This window comes from Pinus tabuliformis, chromosome Q, assembly GCF_031772625.1.
Source record: "Pinus tabuliformis cultivar Carrire ecotype Pingquan chromosome Q, CPIR1, whole genome shotgun sequence".
Taxonomy (NCBI): Eukaryota; Viridiplantae; Streptophyta; class Pinopsida; order Pinales; family Pinaceae; genus Pinus; species Pinus tabuliformis.
Window position 1 is genome coordinate 505381615 of NC_142296.1, and position 5719 is coordinate 505387333.

Below are 5719 nucleotides of genomic sequence, written 5' to 3' on the forward strand. Positions count from 1 at the left end.
TGAGTCATCTCAAAAAGGTCCTCCAAAATGGCTCACAAAGACACTTGAAAGTGTTCATCCTCATGAGGTTGGAAAGACAGTGACAAGAAGCTCTGTTAGACAGAATGGAGGTGATGTAGACAATTTTGATTTACTTGTTGATATGGATGTTTCCTATGATTGTGAATTAAATTTTTTATAGATTTCGAACCAAATTCCTTCAAAGAATTCGATTCACATGATGAATGGAAAGAAGCGATGCAAAAGGAATATGATGTGTTGATAAAGAATGGCACTTGGAAGCTCATTGATCCTCCGTTGGGAACCAAACTGATGGGATACAACTGGGTCTTCAAGAACAAGTATAAAGCAAATGGCTCGCTTGGCAAGCATAAAGTTAGGCTCATGGAAAAAGGTTTTGCAAAGAAAGAAGGGGTCAATTATGAGGATAATTTTTGCCCCCACAGCAAAATGGGCTACGATACAAACTCTCTTTGCCTTGACAACTTAGAACGGTTGGAAAATCCATCAAATGGATGTAAAAACCACTTTCTTGAATGGAGACATGAAAGAGAATGTTTTTATGTCCCAACTAGAAAGATTTGTTGTGAAGGGTTAGGAACACAAACTATGCAAACTTGTCAAATCCTTGTATGGCCTCAAACAAGCACCAGGAGCCTAGTACGAGAAATTGACTAAGCATCTTTTGAAACTAAATTTCAAACACTATGATCTTGATGATGCAACTTTGTTTGCCAAGAAAGTTGGAAAAACAATTGTATATCTTGTAGTGTATGTAGACAATCTTTGATGATATGTTTTGAAATGATAGATTTGGGATATGTTCACTATTATCTTGGTATTGAAGTAACCCAACATCTGAAACTTATATTCCTCTCAAAAGTACATTAGAGATTTGTTGAATAAATTTGGCATGGTTGAGTACAATCTTTTGACTACTCCAATGGAACAAAATTTAAAGCTTACATCCATTAAATGAAAATAATTTGAAAATGAAACAAAATACAAATAGCTCGTAGGAAGTCTAAACTATCTAACTACTACTAGACCAAACATTTCATTTTATATTGGAATCCTCTCCAGGTTTATGCAAAAGTGTTGTGAGGGCCATTGGTCTGCTACACATAGAGTTCTAAAATACTTGAAAGGAACTAAAGACTTTGGACTCAAGTATACACAGGTGGATGGCTTCAACTTGATTGGATACTCTGATTCAAATTTTGATGGAGATGAAGAATTTGAAGTATCTACTTAAGGTTATGTCATGAGTCTTGGATCAAGAGACGTCCCCTGGAGGTCACACAAATAGTCAGCTCTAGCATATTCCACAACTTAGGCTGAATATGTGGTAGTTGCAGAAGCAATGAAGGAAATTCTGTGGCTTAGAAAAATTCTGATAGATTTGTAGGAGAAACAAGTGCTTCGAGTAGAACTTCTAGTGAACTTACTTCACGGCCAAATTGTTTGTGCCTCGGTGCGCACACATCAATATGCACCTTCTTCATGGTTTGCCATGGAGAAACAGTCAGGTCTTTAAAATTATCGAACGGATCCTTTCTCTTGACAGGTTTCGTAAATGAAGTTGTCAAGCAATTGGATTTTAATGCAGCTATATCCCCGTGTTTATTGTTTCTGAGGTGTTTGGTAGGTAGTTTGTCCTCACATATGCCATTTCCAATCTCTTCTACACTTTGCAAAGTCTGGCCTTGAATTCTACATTTGTCTCTATAGCACTCAAGAGGTTCCTTTGTATGCAGTCAATAGGTTCCTCTATATTGAAAGGTTTTTAAGGTGAACTTTTCAAACTTGATTGTAAAGTGTCAATTTGATCAGAATCATTCGTATGTTGTAAGAAATTATTTAAAGCTTTTGTATCTTCACTTTTCTGGCTATCATCCCGAACTAGACTTTCACTGACAAGCATTTCATTTCCATGCTTGTCTTGCTTATCCCTACCCCAACAAGAAAGGAAATGGCTTCCCCCCTGTTATCCTCTTTACTGCATTATTATCCAACTCACAAAATTTGTGATCTGTTGTACTCACATTGTTACCAGCATTATCGATATAGCCCACAGTCAATGATACAGAACCAGTGCATGAATGCACTGTATCTGACTCAACTTTCAGTGAATTCAACTTGGGAAGATTAGGCTTTTGTTCCCTTCTACCAACATTCAAATTTGTTATGTTAGATTCATTGAGACCTCTGCATCAATTTCTTTTGTACAATTTCATGTTGGATATATTTTTCGCATTTAAATGGATTCCATCAGAATCCCTTTCTGTTTCCAAAACAGAAGGTTCGACTTGAAGCAATGATGCATAATCATGGCAATGCTACAATTAAAAAAAAACTGTAAGGGATCATTACAGCAGGTAATTTTTCCTCTAACCAGCTCCTCAATTGGGCATGCAAGTCTTTCCATTGTCCGCATTCAAGTGGCCATGGACTTTTCTTTCTCATTAAAACCAGACATAAAAAACCGATCGGTTCCTTTTATGGCAATGTAAGGTATGATATGGATGATGTCCTCTTTACCAAGATGAAAAGAAACTGCAACATCTACTACATCAAAATGTATTCCATCTCTTCAATTGCAACTCGTTGTCCATCAATTTTCACGGTAGGGTCCTGTCGTTCAACAAATACATAATTGCCATCATTAAGATTTCTTGCAAAGCCACCAGTTCTAAAGCACATTGTGCCTTTGCCTTCATAATCTGAAAGGATGCTGTGAAATCGGCAATTTGCATTCAATTTGACAAATTTTGAAGCATCATCTGAAGCACCATTCGAATATTTCACTGCAAGCAATCAACCCCCAACCCAAATTTCTACTCAAGTCATTACCTTGTCATTCGCTGGGGCTACTGGACTCATGAATGTTAGAATCAGCAATTTCAGTATCGGGTTCCTCAACATTTGAATCATAACGATTACCATTTTATCATGAGCTTGTATGAACAAGCTTAGATGGATAAAAAAAGAAATTTCAGAGCTACGGTATTTATATAACAGATTTAGCATACCTATGATATTTTAAAACAGATTTCCCATAGGTTTGCTGTATGTTCAAAGGACTCAGTAAAATTGTTTTATGCTATTTGCTCAATACTATGTATTTTTTCCTTATGGATTTTGGAATGTACACCTAAAGTTTCTTTACAAAACATGCCATGATATCATGTTCATTTCCTATTATATTTACATATTCCTGCTGAATAGAAGAACCTGCCATAGCATTTCTTTTGTTCTACCCTTCTTTTATCTGGACTCTGGAATAGACATCTGCTCAGTCACCATAAACCATTCTAATCTCTGATAAGTAGCCTAGTTCTTTCGGTTTTGGTTTATCAATAATATAACGATATCCTTGAGCAAAAGAAGCAAGATTTACTAGTAGGCTTTGGTAATCATACAGTCATATAATTGCTTATTTACACATTTGAGTCAACTAAGTTAAAAGTTTGTCAGACCTTTGATTTTCTTGGAAGATAAAATCATTACTTTATTTCAAGAGGATATAGTAGTTGCCACCCCAAAAGGCCATCGACTACCCATATAAAGAACAAAAGGCTACTAGTAAAGGATAGCAAAACTTGTCCTTCATAGACTGCCCTATGATCAAATGGCAACATACATATTCGAACGATCAAATGGCAACCTACATATTCAAATAAGGGACTGTGCCCATAAAACCTAGAACAGATTTTGAAGCCTTTACAAAAACCTCCCAATAGTTCTGAAATAAATGCATAAATAGACCCTGTCTTGATAGTAACAAGTGTCGACTTCAAGTCTTCCACATTATCATCAGAAATGATAACAATCATATCCTGAAAAAACAGAGCAGCCAGTGTAAAAAGTAAAACTAGAGATCATCAGGGGCATTGACCTCCTTGTCTTCCTCTACTAGCAGAGAGCCAATGGAACCAGCAACAGCCTGTTTAGAGAGAGTCTGCTTTAGCATTGACCTCCTAATGTGGTTGCCTTTAAGAATTAACGTGTAGTGAGGACAGTCCGTTCAAGCAAAGGCCTCATTGATGAGTTTTGCAACCTGTAATTCCCTTTCAACCATGCAACAAGTTTAAAGTCCTCAAATACTTGGAGTCTGCCTATGCCGTTTACTGAAGCCCGCTTCAGAAGATTGAAAATAACTTGTGGTTCTGCAAAGATGTTTGTTCCTCTACCCGTTCTGATTTCGACAGTAAGAAAGATCATCAGAAATGAAAAGAACTCCACCAGCCCCACATGGCACAAGGATTCCCTGGCTGGCTCCATCAAACAAACCGGAGCAAAGGATTTGTCAATTACAGGTGGTTCCATTGAAGTTGCAGGTTTCAAGTTTGGGTTTTGCTTGAAATCTTCATAAATTAAGTTTGCGTTTTGCTTGAAAGTTTTCACTTCTTTCCATGGGAGTAGTCTACGCAGGCACACTGTAAGCAGTAGTTACGCAGATGAAAATACATTTGACAGACAATGAGATTCAAGCATAGAGCAAGAACATAGATTCTTTCACCATGGGTCTACTTTAATGTAGTCAACCTCAATCGCGGCTTCACTTTCCCTGTATTTGAGCCCAGATTTTGCAATTTCTTTGGTCGCCACACCACTGCTCGACAGGTAAGTATCATTTGCTTCCACTACCAAAAACAACTAGACTACCATATCACTAGAGGATTGGGTTCCATGAATGAACCTGCCTGTTTGTGGCCTGGGTGGTGGAGCTGCAGAGTCCGGGAGTGCCGGGTCGAATTGGCCAGGGAGCAGCCCGTGGTTATTTCGGAATTCGAATTGGGAAGGTGCATTAACTAGCGGCAGCAAGACCGCGATGGCTTCGTAATTCCGGTCAGAGGTCGACTTTAATGCGGAGGGTGGCTGAGCTGGGCGGAGCTCGTGGAGCCGTGGTTATTTCGGAATTCGAATTGGGAAGGTGCATTAACTAGCGGCAGCAAGACCGCGATGGCTTCGTAATTCCGGTCAGAGGTCGACTTTAATGCGGAGGGTGGCTGAGCTGGGCGGAGCTCGTGGAGGGTAGTGCAGGAATTGCTCGCAGACAGAGTCGGAAGTTTTTCTGAGCGACAAAGCAAACAAAACAATTCCTCCGCCTTGGTAGACTACTCCTTTCATTAAACATTCTGAGCACATCCTTCAAAACAACTAACTGCAAATAACACTCAAGAGCTTGGTACCGACAAAGATGTCTGGTTCCAGTCCAATTATGAAAAGGCATGGAGTTGGCTGAATAAATTGATGTTTGTGCAGGGCTACAAGAGAAAAGCATGTGGAAACCAAAATAGGTAAACCAGCTTCAAATGGAGGACTTACCGTCTTGATAAAATACTCATGGAGTATAAAGGTGAGGAGGAAATAGGGAGAGCACATAGGTTAAGGGGAAGTCCTTCCTCACCATTTCTCTCTAATTTTATTTTTTTATTTTTATTTTTTCCTCACATTTGTTTCATTTAATCTTTACATTTGTTTATGTTTTACATGGTTTCATAAATTGGCAAATTACCATTACATGTACTAAACATTACATTTATTTATTCATTCATATTTATTTTCAATCAATTAATGAGAATATGGATTTAAGTAATGAAGAATCATACAAATTATATAAATTAAAAATTATGCTTCATTCTCTAATGAAAATAGATAAACCAATACAAATATAATTAATATTTTTTTCAATCTCTGTCCGCAGTTATACTCA